Source organism: Mesoplodon mirus, assembly GCF_964341445.2.
Source record: "Mesoplodon mirus genome assembly, chromosome: 20".
NCBI lineage: Eukaryota > Metazoa > Chordata > Mammalia > Artiodactyla > Ziphiidae > Mesoplodon > Mesoplodon mirus.
In genome coordinates, this window is record NC_138996.1 from 90,122 (window position 1) to 110,675 (window position 20,554).

At 38.3% G+C, this 20,554-nt stretch overlaps 1 pseudogene across 1 annotated transcript in view; it reads right to left on the reverse strand.

Moving 5' to 3' along the window:
- The window catches only part of LOC309796011 (coiled-coil domain-containing protein 150-like), an 80,126-nt pseudogene extending 59,915 nt beyond the window's left edge, over positions 1-20,211 (reverse strand). The window contains exons 1-7 of the transcript XR_014296236.1: positions 20,128-20,211; positions 13,125-13,288; positions 11,565-11,784; positions 11,265-11,443; positions 9,368-9,432; positions 3,973-4,089; positions 2,803-2,921 (exon numbers count right to left, since the gene is read on the reverse strand). The product of XR_014296236.1 is annotated as a coiled-coil domain-containing protein 150-like (transcript). The remainder of the gene's footprint in view (positions 1-2,802; positions 2,922-3,972; positions 4,090-9,367; positions 9,433-11,264; positions 11,444-11,564; positions 11,785-13,124; positions 13,289-20,127) is intronic.
- Between the last annotated feature and the right edge of the window lie 343 nt (positions 20,212-20,554).

A 20,554-nucleotide genomic window follows, 5' to 3' on the forward strand; every position in this document is an offset into this window, starting at 1 on the left:
TTATCAAGAAACTAGTCCACAGTCACGTACAATGGTAAATGAGGTCACGTTTTACTCAATGCACAGATGATGATGAGTCTGAGGGATTTCAAGACAGAGAGGCACACAATCAAAAAGATCAAAAAGCCTTTTGTTAGATCACTCTGACAAAGGCTCAATAAAGACAGGGAGATCAGTTTAGTAGCTGTTGCAGTAACCCAAGTGTAAAACAATGAGAGCTGGCTCTGAGGTAATGATGCAGAAGGAAAAGACTTGTGAAAAGCAAGCAAGGAGAATTGTCAGGACTTGGTGACTGACCGGTGGTGTAAAGGAAATAGATGAGTCAAGGAAAATATCTAGTGTACAGACCTGGACAGTGGGGGTGGTTGGTGGATTCTAACAGGGAATTCAGGGCAAGGAGCAGGTTTGGGGGATATAATGAGTAAAGATGACTGCAACACTTAAGCTTTCATCATGTGTTTTGAGGTATCTGCAAAGCATCTAAATATAGATGATTAGTTGGCAGTAAGATACCATCTGGAGCTCAGGAGGATGATGTGGTGTAGGAAAAAAAAAGATTTGAAACCACTCAGAGTATGTATATACAGTGAAAATAAAACCAAAGGCAGAAATAGGAGAACAGTTTGGCACTGTATACTAGTAGCCAAGAGATATAAACTTTTCTGAGGTTAATGTTTGGCTTCATAGAAAATTCATAAAGATCTATTAGTTTTGTTTCACTTAAAAATTCTAAAGCCAGAAAATTATAAAACATATAAAAACTCATTTTATTTATGATATACTCAGAAAAACTGTACTTCTTGAAAATGAGTCCAAGACTTATTTTAAGTAAATTCTAATTTAACATATGTGAAGGATCAAAAAGATAAACTACATGATCTATTTTGAAAATTCCACTAACCAAAGAAAGACTAAAAGGGGAATGTTTATCCTACTTTGGAGAACAATTTAATCACTTTAATTAATGTGTGTATAATACACACACATATACACGCACATATATACATATAATGTTTATTGCTAATAAACAATTATTAATAAATAAGTACATTTTAAAATTCATTGAAGCAAATATCTAAAGACATTCCTTTTATTAATATAGTTAGAATAACTATTTGTACCTTAAAGTAATAAAATTGCATGCATGTAAAGCATTTATTATTCACTATGAAGCATATAGCTGGTATTCAGACAGGCTTCCTTTTTTATGTTAATTTGAATTACTGTTATTCTAATCTAAATGTTTTTAATGGTCTTCCATATATTCTTACAAAATTCAAAAAGCATTAATCCATTAAGAAAGTAACATTTTAAAAAATCACTTAGGGCTTCCCTGGTGGCGCAGTGGTTGAGAGTCCGCCTGCCGATGAAGGGGACGCGGGTTCGTGCCCCGGTAGGGGAGGATCCCACATGCCGCAGAGCGGCTGGGCCCGTGGGCCATGGCCGCTGGGCCTGCGTGTCCAGAGCCTGTGCTCCGCAACGGGAGAGGCCACAACAGTGAGAGGCCCGCGTACCGCAAAAAAAAAAAAATCACTTAATCAGAAGGACAACTAATATAATAGAAAGATCTGTGTTTAGTCCCAGCTATTCTATTTACTGTGGGTCGTTCACTATAGATCTTTTCATCCTTTTGTAGAATGGGGTACATTTTCTTATCTTTCTCACTAGTTTGCTGTAAGGCTCAAATGGGATAATGTGGTAGTACAATAAAATGTAACATGTATTTTTGTAGGCATGCAGTCACAGGAAGACAGAAAATTATTTAGGGACATTATCAGTGAGAATTTCACAGAATAATTCATTACTCAACAACTATATGGAAAAAGAATACTTTCTGCTAAAAGCAGTAAGTAAAAGCATTGAATGGGTTACCCTTTATGGTTTCTTTTTTCTAATTTTCATTTCCCATTTGGTATTCCCTGTCTTCATTACAGCCACAGAGCAGGCGGGCCACAGTGGCAAGAACATTGGGTTTGTAGTTAGAAGATCCAGGTTGAGGCCTCACTTCACCATTTATTCATTTTGTAACTTTAGGAATTACAGATAGTTTTGTGTATTACATGAGATAATGTATGTGAAAGCCCTGTGTAAACTATGAAGTGTTATTCATGCGTAAAGCACTGCACTGGAACTCTGTGTGATCTCTATAGTGAGATCTACCTGAAAACTGCTGTTACAATTATATATTAGCAAACAGTAGTCTGATAAGGGCTGTTGGGTTGGAAGAAGCATGTCTCTGAGCAGCCTGGGATCAAGTCTAGACACTTCCATTTCCTAGCTCTGTCACCTTTTAGGACTATTTTTTTTTTAAAACAGATGCTTTTTCCTCCTCAAATGAGTAGTTAATCTAACCTCTCTCTATGGTACCTTACAACTATCCATTTCTACAAATACCAGTTGACCAAAATAGGTTGATAACCTGAAGAATGGAGAGTCTGACATGATAAATTGTTAGAATCAGTAGGATAGCAAGGATTAATGACCTCATTTCCTTATTAGCATTCTATTATCCAATATTCAATCTAGATTTATAGAACCCAAATGTTCCCAAGTCCACAGTTAAATAAACCTGAAAAAAATCCACATAAGTTTACAATTAAGAGGGTCAAATTCTATTTTATTACCAACATTCTCTGTCTTTCTCAGTGCCACAGATAAAAAGGAAATCAGCAACTTTTTACATTCAGGTCTGTGGGAAATACCAGTAACACTGGCCACTTCGAGAATTTGGAGTCTTAAGAGCTTTCGCATGAAATCTCAAAAAACTAACAAAAGTGTAATTTCTAGCATCTGTTTTCATACCTAGATCAGACTTGAGCTGTGAGGTAGCGGTCTCCAACTCTCCTTTCTGTTGTCGCTCCTGTGCCACTAGTTCTTGGTGGTCTGAAAACAGCAACGCAGTTTTGCTGCAAAATTTGCACCTGAAATCGTATAAGAAAAACTCCTTTTCTGTAAGGTAAAGATTTCTACTAAGCTAACTTATAGCACAGGTGTAAGGCAGATTTTTCTGATCTTAATGTTCCTGGAGGAAGAAGCGGTGTTTATGTGTTACAGTTAAAAGATCTCAACAGAGTGCAGTGTCTTACAGCAGTGCTGTCCAGGAGAACTTTCTGTGCACTGTTTAACAGCACTCAAAATGTGGCCAGAGTGAGTGAGGAACTGAATCTTTAATTTTGTTTAATTTTAACAAATAAAATTAATTTTCATTTAAATAGCCACATGTGGCTAGTGCCTACTATATTGGCAGTATAAAGTGTAGCAATAAAGGATCATTTGCAAATTCTTTAAGTAGAATCCTCTTTATTCTACTTAAGGACATTGTAGAAGGACAGCACTCATTAAAATAATAAAAATTATGTAATCTAATAATAGGTATTATGATTTGAAACTACTAATTGCCTCGGTACTTAGAATTTAAAATATTCTAAATTACATATAGATATTTCAAATAACAACTTTGATGAAAGCAAAAATATTATGCTAAAATAAATAATGAGACTTGAAAACAGCAATGTAAACACATTCCTGATTATCTGACTTATTCCTTGCTTCAAATGTCAGCTCAGTTTAATCTTTCTTTTCTATGCACATCATATACAATACATATAGCATGAGACTAGGTCAGTGCCTTCCAAAATCAACTCTTGTAACAGAGATTATATGGTGTAGAGGGAAGGATTCCCTCCCAGGAACTAAGAGTTCACTTCTGTAAAGCCTGAGATAATATAACCTCTCTGTCCTTAGCTCCCTCATTCATAAATTAAGAGCGCTGGACTAAATGGCATCAGAGTCCTTTCTTATTTTGCACTAAAATTTTTTAAATTGTAGTAAGAATGTTAATAGAGGAATACTAAAGAAAAGAATTTAATAAATCTAGAGGAAATAAGCAAAACTATAGGTTTGTAGGTAAAACATTAGCTTTTACCTTTTGGTTTCACTTTCCCAACATAAACAAGGAGAGAATCTCTCTACCTGTTTCCGTTCCACCTCCACTGTTGATCCCATTTCTTGAATTTTGAGTAGCATGGCTGATCCAGATTTCTCAAGAGATTCCCTTAGGTGCTTCTCTTGAGACAGTTGTCTCCTTAGCTATAGAGCAACACTGCAGTTAGGCAAGACCAAGGGAACTTCATAGCAGTTTAACAAAGATCAAAGTCACCATGAAAAGTTTACCAGACACGCCATCTCACCCCCATTCTTTGTTCATTTATGACTACTCAGAAACATGCTTTTGTTTCTCCCTAACGGATAACCTTCTAGAAAAAATGCAGAGTCAAATTTGTAACCCTCATCTTCCTACTGTGTAAGTCTGTTTTCCAAACTGTGGGTCAAGATGCATTAGCAAGTTGCAAGAAGCACTTGAAAAAGGGGGGAGAAAAGAATAGAAAGAAAATATCAGAGCACATAGCAAGTAGTAAGGAAGGGTAAGTACTGCTTCATTAAATGTTTGTGTGTATGCATGTATGTATGGTGTTGCAGTGTAAAATATGTCTTACAATGTATTGCTGTCAAAAGAAGTTTGAAAAACACTAATATGTCTTAGTATACATATTTTCTGTATTTCTCTATTTTCTAACTTTATTTTTTAACTCTTTATTTTCCTGTATTTTGATTTCTTCACCTATATACATATATATATATATATATATATATATATATATATATATATATATATATATATATATATATATATCTTTTTTATCCCTTAGTATTATAAACATTCCTCTGAAAGCTGTTTCAATTATGTACTGGAATTTTTTTTTCCTGTATTGGAACTTAAAGATCAAAACAAATAATGAAGTAGTTGTTAAGCAGCAGACAAAAACAACACTCAAGAATTTGCGTACACTGACCTTATTTCTATCAATAAATGACTATAAAATGAGTCAGATAAAGATACAAAGAAGGTTAAGAGTCTCTTTTATCATGAAGTAAAGAAATCCTTTCTAATTTAAATGGGAACTGAAAAATGCTGTTCCTTTTATGAAGTGACGTTAAATTGAAAGAATTTCTTTTTTAATTTATTTACTTATTTATTTATTTTCGGCTGCGTTGGGTCTTCGTTGCTACACGTGGGCTTTTTCTAGTTGCGGTGAGTGAGGGCTACTCTTCATTGAGGTGCACGGGTTTCTTGTTGTGGTGGCTTCTCTTGTTGTGGAGCACGGGCTCTAGGTGAGTGGGTTTCAGTAGTTGTGGCGTACGAGCTTAGTTGCTCTGCAGCATATGGGATCTTCTCGGACCAGGGCTCGAACCCATGATCCCTGCATTAGCAGGCGGATTCTTAACCACGGCGCCATGAGGGAAGTTCCAGAAATTCTATTTTTAAACCCCAGTAAACATGACATAAGAGTACACTTTATAACTTCTCTACATTGTACATATGCACTTTATATGTGTTTTCTTGAAGGATGATATATTTAACAATTTAAGAAGTTTTTAAAAAGTGAAATGAGATGAAAAATATGTTGACATGAAATAGTTACAAGATAGCCCATTTTGGAAATGTTCTATGATTTTCTTAACCATATACCTAATATTGAACATTTGGATATTTCCAATGTTTTGCTATTCTAAATACTGTTCTGCTGAACATGCTTGTGAATAAATCTTTCACTGAATTTCTGATTATTTCCTTGGGATAAATCCTACAAAAGGAATCACTAGGTTAAAGGTATAAATTACACTTTTGATACATTTTCTAATTCTACTTCCAATTTTACCTTATCAGTAGTATTTGAATAAATCTCATCAGCACTACAGATTATCACTTTCTTAAATCGTTGCTAATAAATGAAAAACAACACCTTAATATTTTTGCATTTCTTTGGTTCCTAGTGAGATTAAACATTTTCTAATATGGTTATTAGTTCTTTATATATTTTCTGAACTGTTCTTATCCTTTGCCCTCTGTTTTTTTAAGTCAATTTAAGTTCTTTAAAAGGGAAGATTATTAACTGTCTAGTTTTGTTATGGTGTATTAGTTTTGCTTTTTTTATACATATATAAGATTTTAATTTTTATATGGTCAAACTTATCGAGCTTTTTATAATCCTGTTCTTTTCAAGCTTAGAAATTCCTTCCTTATCCAATAATCAGTTAAATATTAATATTAGAATCTTATTTAAGAATGAGCTATAGTTTTTGTTTTGGGCTATATTTTTCAGGTTTTATTTTAGTATCAGATTATAATCACTTTATAATTTAGAGTAGCATAATATACTTTTCTAAACTCTACATCGAATTATATAGTATAATTTGCTCAAGATATAATTTAAGTGCCTTATAAAGGGAATCTTTATTTGATAACTATACTACTAAGATATTCATCCCAAAAGCATTATGAAGGGCTATCAGTTAATCTATTTCATGTTCATCGGAACCAGATTTCATTCATATATATATATATTTCTTATCTCTTAGAAAGATATATACTGCATTTACTTTATCTTTGTATAGTCCTTTGTTATGGGCTGAACTGCATCCCTCTGAAATCCATATGTTGAAGCCCTAAACCACAGTATCTCAAAATATGACTGTGTTTGGAGATAGGGCCTTTAAAGAGTTGTTTAAGTTATGATGCCACTGGGGTGGGCCCTAATCCAACATGACTGTTGTCCTTATAAGAAGAGGAAATTTGTACACAAAGAGACACCAGGGATGTGTACACAGAGAAAAGACCATGTGAGGACACAGAAAAAAGGCAGCCATCTGCAAGCCAAGGAGAAAGGACTCAGGAAAAAACCAAACCTGCTGATTATATCTTGATCTTGAACTTTTCACCTCCAGAATGGTGAGACATAAATTTCTGTTGTTAAAGCCAGTCTGTGGTACTTTGTTATGGCAGCCCCAGCAGACTAATACATCCTTCCTGCCTCACATACCCTCAAAATGTCCCTATTTGACTAACACAGTCCTTCTTCAGGTCCTTGACAAGTTCCATGAAAATTCAACATTTTACCACAGCACCAAGAATTAAGACTTCCCCAATAAAAAAATAATGTTAAGTGGCAATCCAAAGGATAGTCTTTTCAACAAATGGTGCTGGAACAACTAGACATACACATACACAAACTCACACAAAGAATCCTGATACAGACCTCACACCTTTCACAAAAAATAATTCAAAACCTAAATGTAAAATGCAAAGCTATAAAACTTCTAAAAGATAACATAGAGAAATCTAAGTGACCTTGGGTTTGGCAATGATATTTTATTATAGATATAATACCAAAAGTACAATCCATGAAAAAAAATGGGTAAGTTGTACTTCATTAAAATTAAAAGCATCTGGGGCTTCCCTGGTGGTGCAGTGGTTGAGAGTCCGCCAGCCGATGCGGGGGACACAGGTTCGTGCCCCGGTCTGGGAAGATCCCACGTGCCACAGAGCGGCTGGGCCCGTGAGCCATGGCCGCTGAGCCTGGGCGTCTGGAGCCTGTGCTCCGCAACGGGAGAGGCCACAACAGTGAGAGGCCCGCGTACCGCAAAAAAAAAAAAAAAAAAAAAAAAAATTAAAATCGTCTGCTCTGCAAAAGACACTGTTAAGAGAATGAAAAGATAAGCTAAAGATTGGGAGAAAATATTTGTAAAACACATACTGGATAAAGGATTCGTATCCAAAATATAAAAAGAACTCTAAAAACTCAACAATAAGAAAAAAAAAACCCAGCTGCAAAGTGGGCAAATGATCTAAGATACCTCACCAAAGAAGATAGACAGATGGCAAATAAGCATATGAAAAGATGCTCAATATCACGTCTGTAGAAAACTGCAAATTAAAACAAGATACTGTATATACGCCTATAAATTTGGCAAAAATTCAAAACACTGACAACACAAAATGCTGGTGAGGATGTGGAACAACAGGAACTCTCATTCACTGCTGGTGGGAACACAACATGGCATAGCCACTGCAACAGGTTGGCAATTTCTTAGAAAGCTAAACATAAGCTTATCATATGATAAGTATGAATCGTACTCCTAAGTATTTATCTAAAGGAGTTGAAAACTTATGTCCATATAAAAAGCTGCATATGAATGTTTACAGCAGCTTTATTCATAACTGCCAAACTTGGAAGCAACTAAGATGTCCTTCAGTAGGTGAATGGATAAACCACGGTACATCCAGACAATGGATTATTGTTCACTGATAAAAAGAAATGAGCTATCAAACCATGAAAAGACATGGAGGATTAAATGCATATGCTAAGCGAAAGAAGCCAGTCCAAAAAGGCTACATGCTGTATGATTCCAACTAGAGAGACAGTGAAAAGATCAGTGGTTGCCAGGGGCTTGGGGAAAGACAGGGGTAGAGGAGAGAGGCGCGGGGTGATGTGTATGTAGAGCACAGGGCATTTTTAGGGCAGTGAAGCTATTCTGTATACTGTGATGACCAAAAAGTAAAACTTAATCTAAACTGTGAATTTAGTAATCATGTATCAAAACTGGTTCATCACAGACTAATACAGAATGTGAATAACAGAGGAAGCTCTGGGGGTGGGGAGAAAGGATATATGGGAACTCTGTTTCTGTACAGTTTTTCTAAAAACTTAAAATTGCTCTAAAAATCTACTAAAATAGCCAAAATATTTTTTAAAGCATGAAACAAGATACTCCAACTAACAATGAACAATCATGCTTTTATCAGTAACTATTGGCAAAAAAAATACTCTACATGAGAGAATGTCCCAGATAGCTACACTTACCACCCTAAACACACTGAAATTCATAACTTTTAAAACAGTATATCTATTTCTGTTTTGTATAACAGAATATTTTAAATATAACTTGATCCTTTTGGTTTGGACTAATGTCAACTATTATTCTGTCAAGGAATACTGAGGTTTTTAGGCCACTGTCAAGGTGTATTGAATTGGTAATTCTTCTGACTCTTCCACTGCTTTCAGCTGCAAATTTTTAGTCCAAAAACTTTTAGCAGCCACCTACTCCATAATTCCAATCTGTTATCTACTTAAATTTAGACTGAAATGAAAGTGTTAAGGTAAAATTAGATGAGCAGACTTATTAAAAGCTTTTTATTTTAAACACAACTTTAGTGTAAAAGGTCTTTTTATGTCCACTTAACTCTAGTATATGGGCAACTGCATGAGTTTCATGGTAACTGTTTCCCTCCTGGCTCAGAGAGCATTTATTTTTTTATTTCTGGTTTTGTGGCAGTACTGAGGTGAAAGGAAGTCTTAATGTCACATACGGGCAGGTATAACTTCATGTGGCATATTTTTAAAATCTTCCTAATAAACAGCCACATATTTACTTCTTCAATGGTTTCTTCTCATTCTATCCACTACCTTGACTTCCCCCTCTGCAATTCCAACGCCCCCTTCACCTTCCAGCTTCCTTTTTATCTTACCTCCTGAATTTTAAGGTCCATTTTATGTTTTATGGTCTTCAGTTCCTCTTAAATACTGCATTCTTCTAAAAATAGAAGGAGAAAAGGTTCTAAATAATCTGAAATGAGAGGAAGAAACTGTCTATGGTATATCACAGTTCAAATCTAGACTTTTTGGGGGCAACCTATAAATGCTATTCTGAATACAGTTATAAACACTTCTTATTATGAGTCTAAAGTAATTATTACAATGAGATATTTAAAGTTATTTTATTACTTTCATTCATGACTTCTATCATTTTCCCTTTCAGATAATTAAAAAATGATTAGTCACATGTACCTCCTATGTAAAATTCAATAATCAGAGGAAAACCTGGTAATTGCTAGACATTTTTCTTACAGGGTATAGTCCTATTTTTTTAAGTACTCCATTTTTTCTAGCCTCAAATATTATCTATGCTTAGGAGTTGAGGATGAAAAACACAGCTTTCACTATTCATCCTCTTTTATATTATTATTAATGGCACTATAATCTAAGATGTAAAAACTCAAAGCTGTCCTTGCCTTCTTCTCTACTTTCAGCCCCAATCCAATACCACATTCTAACATATCTTTCCTCTCAAAATGCCACAACCATAGTTCAGACCTAATAAGGTCTATGTCTCAAATAAGGCAATGGATTCCTAATGGATTTTCCTATCTCCAATCTCTTCTCCTATAATTGATACTCTACACTACTGCTAGATTAGTTTTCTTGTTTTCAAATATGTCACTTTCTTATCAAAAATTTAATCACTCCCCATAGGATCAAGCCCAACTACTTAATTATTCTTGATTTTGAGATCCTCTATGACGTTATCCCTTGCCAATTTCCAACTTATTTTACACAAACAAATCCTCACTCCTGTCCAGCTAGTTTATGCATTGCCTCCTAACTGCACCCAAGGGAAAGATCTAGGTTCAAATCTGAGTTACAGGAAGGAAACAGGCAAGTGTGATCTCAGAGAGATGACTTCTCTCTGAGCCCCAGTACACTCATCATTAAAATAGAGACAGTAGGGCTTCCCTGGTGGCGCAGTGGTTGAGAGTCCGCCTGCCGATGCAGGGGACACGGGTTCGTGCCCCGGTCCGGGAAGATCCCACATGCCGTGGAGCAGCTGGGCCCGTGAGCCATGGCCACTGAGCCTGCATGTCTGGAGCCTGTACTCCACAACGGGAGAGGCCGCAGCGGTGAGAGGCCCGCGTACCGCAAAAAAAAAAAAAAAAAAAAAAAGAGACAACAATATCCTACATCTTGAGGTTTTTCAGAGATTAAACAAAACATGTTTTAAACAAAATAACATCTGTTACACTGCCTGGCCTGTGAAGGGAAAACAAAATAATTAGTTTTTTTCCCCTAGTCTTATTTTTTGCTGCTTCTGTGTGAGGTCTTTTAAATGTCCTCACCTCACTGCTTTGCCTTCTAAAGTCTCATCTCAAGTCCCATGTCTTCCTTGAAGCCTAGCCTAATCTGTTCTAGACAGGACATGCACACCTTCACAAACCCACCTGAATACAGAACACTTAGTTGGCAATATTTGCTTATTGTCCTACACTGTCCTTTAATATTTCTTATACCCTTCTTTTCTCTCTTTTCTCCTGCTGTGCCTTGTTCTCCCAGCTAGCATACAAGCTCTTGTAGAGCACAGACTCCCTCATATCTCTGGATCCACACAGTCACAGGTAGAGGGTAGGAATCTATAAATACTCAATTACCGAGAGCACACAATGTTATATGCTATCAATGTAGATAAATTTCAGATGTCAAGAATCCTCACAACAACATCACCTATTTTTAAAAGTCAGCTTTATGGGTCTGTTGCCTCCTCCAGCTAACACATTAACAGTGAGTTTGTATTCCAGAACACTGGACTCAAACCTTTTTCTCTGAGGCAAGCTGCAGAGTCACAGTCGACCTTTGCACCTCATCTTGTGCCGTGTCTTCTTTCTCTTTTACATCTCTTAGTTGCTGGCACAAATTCATCACTTCCAGTTGCAATAGCTTCAGATGCTTGGAATGCTCCTCCTGTGTGGTATTCAGTCTTTCCTTCAGAAAATCTATCAAACAGGACAGGAGGGTCATCAAGCAGTTTAAAGAAGGTCAGGAAAGGAAAAGAATCATGAACTCATCAAGCACCCACACAGGACCGAATTTCTGATGACTCTCTTCTCTCTATACCTGTTTTCTGTGGGTTCAAATCTTTTTCAGTTTGCAGACGAAGATGTTCATCTTCAAGGACTGGATGAGGCTTTCCAGGTGGCACATTCGATTTACCAGAAACTCACAGTTCTTCCATAAAATATCTATTTTTCCTGAACAAATTATTTCATTCCGGATAGGGCTAATGATGTTCTGGCTCACAGGCTCTTCTAAATATTTTGGAGTTTCCAAGTGGCCTCTGGACAAAGATCCCAATATAACAATATTATAGGGTAATCCCAACCATCGAATCAATGTAACACTTCTACTGAGTATAAAAACTATAGTCTTTAGTTAACCAGTATCTGATAGCCCCTGCAAATTTAAACATAGAGAGCACTATTAGGTAAAGAGGATGAGACCAATGTGGGATGGGTAAAGACCACTGATTTTTTTTTTTGCAGTACTCGGGCCTCTCACTGTTGTGGCCTCTCCCATTGTGGAGCACAGGCTCTGGACACACAGGCTCAGTTGCCATGGCTCACGGGCACAGCCACTCCATGGCATGTGGGATCTTCTCAGACCGGGGCACGAACCTGTGTCCCCTGCATCGGCAGGTGGACTCTCAACCACTGCACCAGCAGGGAAGCCAAAGACCACTGATTTTTTAATGGTTATTTTAATCGGAATTTTTTGTAAACTTATTTTGTATGTAAAAGCAAGTGATATATAAAACAGGTTAAATGCTAATTCTATAATGGTAAACTAAGAATTAAAGTTAGCATGGAGGCAGTATTTCACATTCTTTTTAGAAAAATTTTAAACAAGGTGATAATAAATATTCCCATTTTGTTCTAACATACTCAACACTGGTACAAATTTAATCTTTGCTGAAGAGTTATTTATTCTACATGTGCTATAATACCAACTATACCAATTTTAGGTCTTCATAAGAGACATTCAGGAAATACATACATAATTTTAAAGAAAATCACACCAGTAAATTCAACATTGGCCACTTAAGCACCCAGATTCCTCAAGGCCTTTTGACAATCTAACTTTTAATGGCAATAACTTCTTCAGGAGCACAAAGGAAAAACAGTTCTTCTTTTGAGTACTTCATTCTAAACTATGAATTTTTTTAAGACTTATAACCTTTCTTTTAATTTACAATAAATTTGGAGAAAGAAAATACAGACCATATTAATGGCATGAATCAAGTTGTAGATGTTCACCTTAACTAATATCAAAGTCTATTTTTATTTTTAAAAAAGGCCCCCAATTTTTTTTCTAATTATGTAAAAAATTACATTTGTTTCTAATCAAGTATTGAGGGCGAATAAGATATCAAAGTTTGTGCACCTAATTAACACACTTTAAAAATCTGTTTAGAATAGTGGTAGTAGCTCCATTACAGGAGGACAACTCTTTATCTTGCAAATATTTCCTAATTAGTATTCTAATGTTATTTCTCAATTCTTTTCTAAGTACCTATTTCACCTGCCAAACCACCCACACTGTGACTCCTTATTAGTAACCAGTGAGGCAAAATTTCTTCAACCTACAAAGATATTGTAACACAATTTTTTAAATTGTTACCTTTTTTCACCAAAGTCCAACATTATTAGGTCATCCCTCAGAGAACTGGTCTGTTCCTCAACTATTCTCATCCTTTGCTGAAGTACCATGAATGTTTCAGAAGCTGTAGCATTGAAGCGGGCTGGAGAGAGGACTGGTCTGGACATTGTAGTTTCCATATGCACCTGAGATTAAAGTCACAATATTAGTGTAGTCGGTTCTATTATTGTTCAGAATAGCCACTGCCCCTTCCTGTGGAGGATTATACATCCCTGTCCTGTTGAGCTTGGAAATGGCCATATGTCCTGCCTTGGTCAATTAAATGTGGGCAGAAGCTTTAAGAGCCAACTTGTCATTCATCATCTCTTTTCCCTTCTCCATGCGATGAGCAACATCCCAGATAGGGCCTGCTCCATGTGCCAAGATCCCAGAGTAAAGATTACATGAGCAGAGCCATGGCCCACCCTTGACATACAGTATGAGTGAGCAAGAAACTAATGTTGTTATAAGCCACAGATTGTTAGGTAGTTTGTTACTGCAGCACAGTCTAGTCTAACCTGTGTGCTACTATTAGACATACACTAGGACCTATGACTTGGCTGAAGGAGTTATTACCTCTTTTCATTGTCAGTCATTTTCATTTTAACATATTCCCATCCAACCTTTCTGAAAACTAAACAAAACAACACTCTACAGTACTTGGATCTCCGAGCAGTTGTCATAAAATAGGTTTACCAACTACCTTGAAGCAGTGACTTTTAAAAAGAACTTGAAAACATAACTTCGTAGCAAAGACTCTTTTACACTTACTGACATCAAATTTCCAGACTCCTCCCGCAAGACCACATGAGAGTAAATGGGAGTAATGAGACTACTCTTTCACGTATTAGTGACAGAAGCAGAATCAGCTTATAAGAAGTCCCAACATTTAAACCAATCATGTGCTCAAAGTTCAATGACAAGATCATTGGTGGAAACTTTAAGGACATTTTCCTGCAACTCTATCCTGTACAGACAGTTCTATACTAATCAAACCATAAACCTTAAGCATCACTAGCAATAGTGTATCTGTGGGAATGTGTTCACAAAGGCCCCACCTGGGATATTCGTAATACAACTTTCTCTCCCACTTCCTGTGTGATTAGATGCCTCCCCGAGGTATCCCAGGCAATGGAAGTGGGGACTCCCTTAGGTTCAAGTCACTGAAGGTGGTCCCCAGGACCCAGGGAAGGAATTAAGGAAGTCTTAAAACTGGTGGCAGGATTTAAGGGGGCACCAGCGGAAAGGCTGAGCTTCTTGCCAATGTAACACTGTTACAGCCACTGAGGACAGCTCTCTAACCACCTTCTGTCTTTCCCCCACTGGTCCCAGAGAACGGCCTGTTTCTCTCTTTTTACTTAAAACAAAACAAAACAAACCCCAAACAAACAAACAAATACTTTACTGAGGAATAGTTGACAAATATAATTATATACATTTAAAGTGTACAACATGATGATTTTATAAACATATACCTTGCAGAATGGTTACCAAGATCAAAATAATTAACACATCCACATAATTAACAACCTCACATAGTTAATGTAACTTTTTTTCTTTGTGGTAAGAATACTTAAAGATCTACTCTCAGCAACTTTCAAGTATACAATACCATATTATTAACTATAGTCACCATGTTATACATTTGATCCTCAGAATGTCTTATTTGAAAAGGCAACCTGCAGAATGGGAGAAAATATTCGCAAACCATATATCTGATAAAGGGTTAATATCCAAAATATATAAAGAACTCATACAACTCAGTAGCAAAGGAAGAAATAATCCAATTAAAAAATGGGCAGAGGGCCTAAATAGACATTTTTTTAAAGAAAATATACAGGTGGCCAACAGGTACATGAAACGATGCTCAACATCACCAATCATCAGGGAAATGCAAATCGAAATCACAAGATAGTAGCTCACACCTGTTAGAATGGCTAGTTTTAAAAAGACAGATAACAAACGTTGGCAAGGATGCGGAGGAAAGGGAACCTTATGTACTGTTGGTGGGAATGTAAACTGGTACAGCCATAATGGAAAACAGTATGGAGGTTCCTCAAAAAATTAAAACTTGAACTACCATATGATCCAGCAACCCCACTCCTGGGTATATATCTGAAGGAACTAAAATCAATATCTTGAGATATCTGCATATCCACGTCCACTGCACCATTATTCACAATAGCCAAGAGATGGAAACAACCTAAACGTCCTTCAGTGGATGAACAGATAAAGATGTGATATATAAATATATATGGAATGTTATTCAGACACATGAGAGGAAATCCTGCCATTTGCAGGATGAATCTGGAGGGCATTATGCTAAGTGAAATAAGCTGGACAGAGAAAAAACAGTGTGTGGTTATCACTTATATATGGACTCTAAAAACCAACCAAACAAAAAAATCTGATTTCATAGAAACAGAGAATAGAATGGTGGTTGCCAGGGGCTGGAAGATAGGGGAAATGGAATGATGTAGGTCAAAGGGTACACATTTTCTTTTTATTCTTATTTTATGCTCCTGACCAAGATTTCTCTCCTTTGTGCTCCTCTATAAAACAGAATGCATTTCCGACGCACATAACCTTTTTGAATTCTTTAGATTTTCTGTTAACAATCAGCTTAAGGACAGGGGGTAAAGAAGTTCTTTTCTATTAACTGCTTTTCATGCTTTCAATTCATTCTTGAAGGGAATGACAAAAGTAGATACAGATATTAATAGAGTCTCTGGATACACAAAGATGTGAAGCAAGGTTCATCTACATTTCTGAAAAAAGCCAGGTTTGGAGTTTCCTGCTCAGGTTACCACATGGGCCAGGATAGTGTGCCTCAGGTAACAGAAAGAAGAGCCTCGAAGACAAACCTTAGGGCTGGTTCTACTGCCATGAAACCAGGGCTAGGGTTGGGGTGACCACCAATAGTGTGGGGTGGGAAGAAAAGAGAGAGGTAACAGTGAAGAAACACCAGATAGGTTTACCCTCCATTCCATTTTTGGTCACCTGCTGTCTGGCTACTGCCAACATAGAAATAAACCAGGCCTGGGGTTGGAAGAAAAAGTACGGAAAGGGTGTTTAATGGGGTTTGTGACAGGCAGTTGGCTCCTTTGTCCTACCTCCAAAAGAAGTTGAAAAGTTCATGTCTCCACCCTCCCTTACAGCTGGCACATCCATGTCACATATCCTGGCCAGTGAGACTTTAGGCAGAAGTTTGCAAGAAGCTTCTGGGAAGACTTTTTTTTTTCTGATAAAAAGAACAGAAATGATGGCACCTGTCCTTTCCTTCCCCTGTATGATGCCCAGAGCTCTGAGGGCTCTCTTTAAGTCAGCCATGCAGTACCTCACTGTTAAATATAAACAAAGAGTCGGGGATCACCAGCATCTGAGAAACAAGGAAAAGGCCAGAGAAGCTCAGATTAACCTGACTTTTTGAAATAAAACTAGTAACCTCCAAACTTTGCTTATGTGAGAAATATAAACTTCTGTTGAGTCACACATTCCTGTTGCTCGCAACAAAAGCAGTCCTGGAATACATAGTCGTCCCAGATAATAGTTGGTAGAGAAATAGGAAGAAGGAGGAGGTAAAGAAAATGACAAGCGGTGCCGGAGGTGGGAGGGGAGGGCAATTTCTGTGGCAACTTGTTAGGCCCAGGGAGCTGGTTATAATATAAAGGACTGTCTAATTAATTTATGTCAGAAGTCAGATACATAATACTAACACAAATATAAAAGTTCATTTTTTGGAAAAAAATACAGAAAATGGAGTACAAGTTTCCCACATATTTTTAATAAGATGCAGATTCCCACCTAAACTTTTTTCGTGTAATTGTCGAAATGTCATAATTTTGCTGTTATTTCCCCAAGGTACCCAAAATAGATATAAAAGGCTTACATAACCTTACAAGGTATGTGTGCGCATTCAGCCATAAAAACAAGATGGAAAACAACGCAAATTAAATGGCTTCATTTTCTCAGAAAAGAGAAAGTAAGTCTATATATGTTTAGGTAAGAACTTGATTGGCATCATCACTCACACCCACCTGAACCTGGTCTATACTTCAGTGTCTCGGGCTTCTGGAGAGAAAAAATACTCTCAAACAAAAAGGAAGAAGAAACTTGGCCCCCAGCCTCTGAGGGAGAGGAGGTTTATAGAAAATTCATCCTAAGGAGGGAGAGATCGAGGTGCCTGGGGCACTGACTGACGGTGGGCAGAGGATAAAGCTTTTGAGTGAAATACATGGTGTTGTCCTTGAAATATCCTCTTAGTCAATCAGTGAGGTTCAGGTCATCAAAGAAGTGGATTCAAAAATGAAACAAGACAATCTACCCTTTGAGGATTTATTACAAATAGGTCTCAGGGTTAGTTGAAAATTCTTCCCTACCACCTCTCCACATGGGGAGAAAAACAATGTCAAGGTCAGGAGAGCCCTCAGAAACAAAAATGGAAGCAATGGTGGCCCAGTAGCGAGAGCAGGACAGCCTTAATATCCACCAGGAAGTCCCTGAGTACCTGCGAGCCTGTTAAAGGAAGAGTAAAGTAAGAACTTGGGATCCAGTGAACCCGTTGAGTTGAGGTTTAGAGTCAGGAGAGATTCTCATTTTCGTTGCAGTTGCTCATACCCCTGCCTCTCCTCCCTCATCCGGCAGGTCCAAGCAAGGGTAACAGAAACACCATGCCTCCACACACAATCCGCAGGCCACCTGGAGGTCAGTGGCCGTAACTCTATGACTTCCATGCTCAGTAAACTTATAACTCTATATGTTATTAAGAAGTTACAGACTTTCAACTCTATCTATAACTTATGGGGATAGAAGCCATAACTCTTCTTAAAAGAAGAGAACTTAGCTCTAATTGCTAATATTCCAGCAAAGAGACTATAGCTTGAACATATCTGTGCTTTGCTGTTTTTGAAAGAGAGTAAATATCATTCATTGAATGCAGCCTTGAACCTAAGCCCGGATGCTTGATAGCAACGATAATAAAAATAGGAAGATATAAGCTTTTATTTTTAAAAAAGTTAATTCACAATTACTTTCCTAAATATATCATTATCAAATTAATAGTGCTGTCTCTATGTTTAGGGAAAGTATTTCCAGAGAGCTCAGGTTACCTCACTGAAAGCATGGCATGAATAAGACAAATGTCATAAGTAATATACTAGTAAAAGCCAGGTGGCTTTGAAAAGGCAACACTTGCTTCTGTAGGCACAGGCTCCATTCTTATATCTGGCAATAGCTACAACTAGATGCTCTTGGTTCCAAAGTAACAGGCCAGGAACCCAGTGTTGCTTACCACAATCACTGGAAAATAATTTGGTCAGAAATATTTTCTTCATTCACTCATATGTCCAATAAACGTTTCCTGAATGCCTACCATGAGCCAGAAACTGTTTTGACACCAGGGAATACAGCAATGATCGAAAGAGACTAACTCCCTGCTCTCCTGGAGCTTATATTCCAGTTGAAGAAATAAGTAAAATATATAGTTTGTTCACTGGTGATAAGTACAATGGAGAAAAAGTAGGAAAGAGGATGGGAGGGAGGCTGTGGTGCAGGCTTCCATTTTAAACAGAGAGGTCAAAGGAAACCTCACTGAGATGATATTTAAGCAAAGACCTGGGAAGGAGGTACAGGAGTGACATCTGGATGGGACAGAAAGGTCCAGAAAGAGTGAACAGAGAGTGCAAGTCAGAAGGTCTGATGGGTCCACAAACAGTAAGGAGGTCAGTTTGACTGGGAAGCACAAAGTGAAGGAGAGAATAGTGGGAGGTAAGGTCAGAGAGTAATAACAGGACAGGTTACATAGAGCCTTAAAGGCTATTGTAAAGGTCTGCCTTTACTTTCAGAGCTATTGGAGGGTTTAGAGTGGAGAAGTGTTGTGATCTACCTTAACTTTTAACTGGATCAGCCTGCCTAGATGGTAGCCAGGCAGAGATGGTAGAAAGACAACAGCAATTTAGGAAGACCAGTTGTAAAGCTACTACGATAACCCAAGGGAGATGCTGCTGGCTAGGACCAGGGTGCTAGCAATGGAACAGTAAGAAGTGGTCAGAGTCCAGACATATTTTAAAGATAGGTTTGGTTGATAGATTAGATGAGAAAGGATGCATTGGAAGGATGCATTGGATGCCATTAACTGAGACAATGAAAGCCTTTAGGAAGAACAAGTTTCAGGAGGAAAGATCAAGAGCTGTTTTGGAAATGTTAAATTTAAAACACGAAAGATGCCCAATACCTGACTGAACTTGTAGATTTGGAGTCAGGGGAGAAAGGTGGACCTTTCTCCCCTGACTCCAAATAAGGGATATAAATTCTGAAGTTGTCAATATATACATGGCTTTTAAAGCCACGGAGACTGGATAACAGAGAACAGAAAAGATTCAAGGACCCAGTCCTGGGCGCTCCAAGATCAGTGTGGAGCATTCAAGCCAGACTAACCCGAGCTTCACCTCAGTAAGGTCAGATTCTTAATCATTTTCTATCTTCAGAGCCCAGACAGTACATGGGACATTGTGGGTGGCAAACAGCGGTATAGTTCAACAAAAACTTAACGTTGTTCCAGCTTAATTGGTAGGAGCTGGGGAAACAGCAATGAACGAATGTAAATTCCTGACACCTGCATTCAAACGAGTGGGCCAGGGAAGATAACCGGTGGCAAAACCATAAAATTAACGAAATGGCTTTCCCAGGAACCTATAACGCCAACCTCACATATAAATAAAGAAAAGTCGGACTGGGGCTTATGCGCGGCCCTCTCTGGTGGCTATCCTTCCCCCGCTGGAGCCAGGTCAATGCAAACCTCGCTCCTAAACGGTTTTCATCGGCATCCAGCGCAGAAGCGCCATTAATCAGGGTCCTGAGGTCCAGAGGGCAAGAGTAAACTCCGCCAGCTAGGGGAGAGGGCGGCAGGGAGAGATGACTGGGACCTTATCTGAACTGCCGACCCGCCCCCGCGGACTCCGGACCTCCCAGGGCCCCGCAGCCTCACCCCACAGTCCATCTGTCCGCCTGTGGCTCTGTCCTACAGCAGGTGGGCTGGTTTCTATGGAACTAAGACAGCGCTTAAACCTACCCGCTCTCCCGCGCGGTAGCTCCCGTACGCAGGCGCACCCGTGGCAGGGCATGCCGGGAATCACAATTTTCCCGGCCCTGGAGGGCCCTCCGCCCCGGGCGGGACCCAGGCCGCTACCCGGGGGCGCGCACGGAGCGCGCAGCCCCGTGACCCGAATGACAACAGATCTTCGTTGTGCTCGCGAGCGGGGCACGCCGGGATAGGTAGTTTCAGCCCACTCACGTCCCTGAGGTCCTGCAGCGTCCGCTTTGCGGAATTACCCGTCCCATGCCGGTGAGCGTGCGGAGTTTGGGTCATTTGACACATACCCTGCATCCAGTCAGAGTCCAAGAGAAGAAAATGT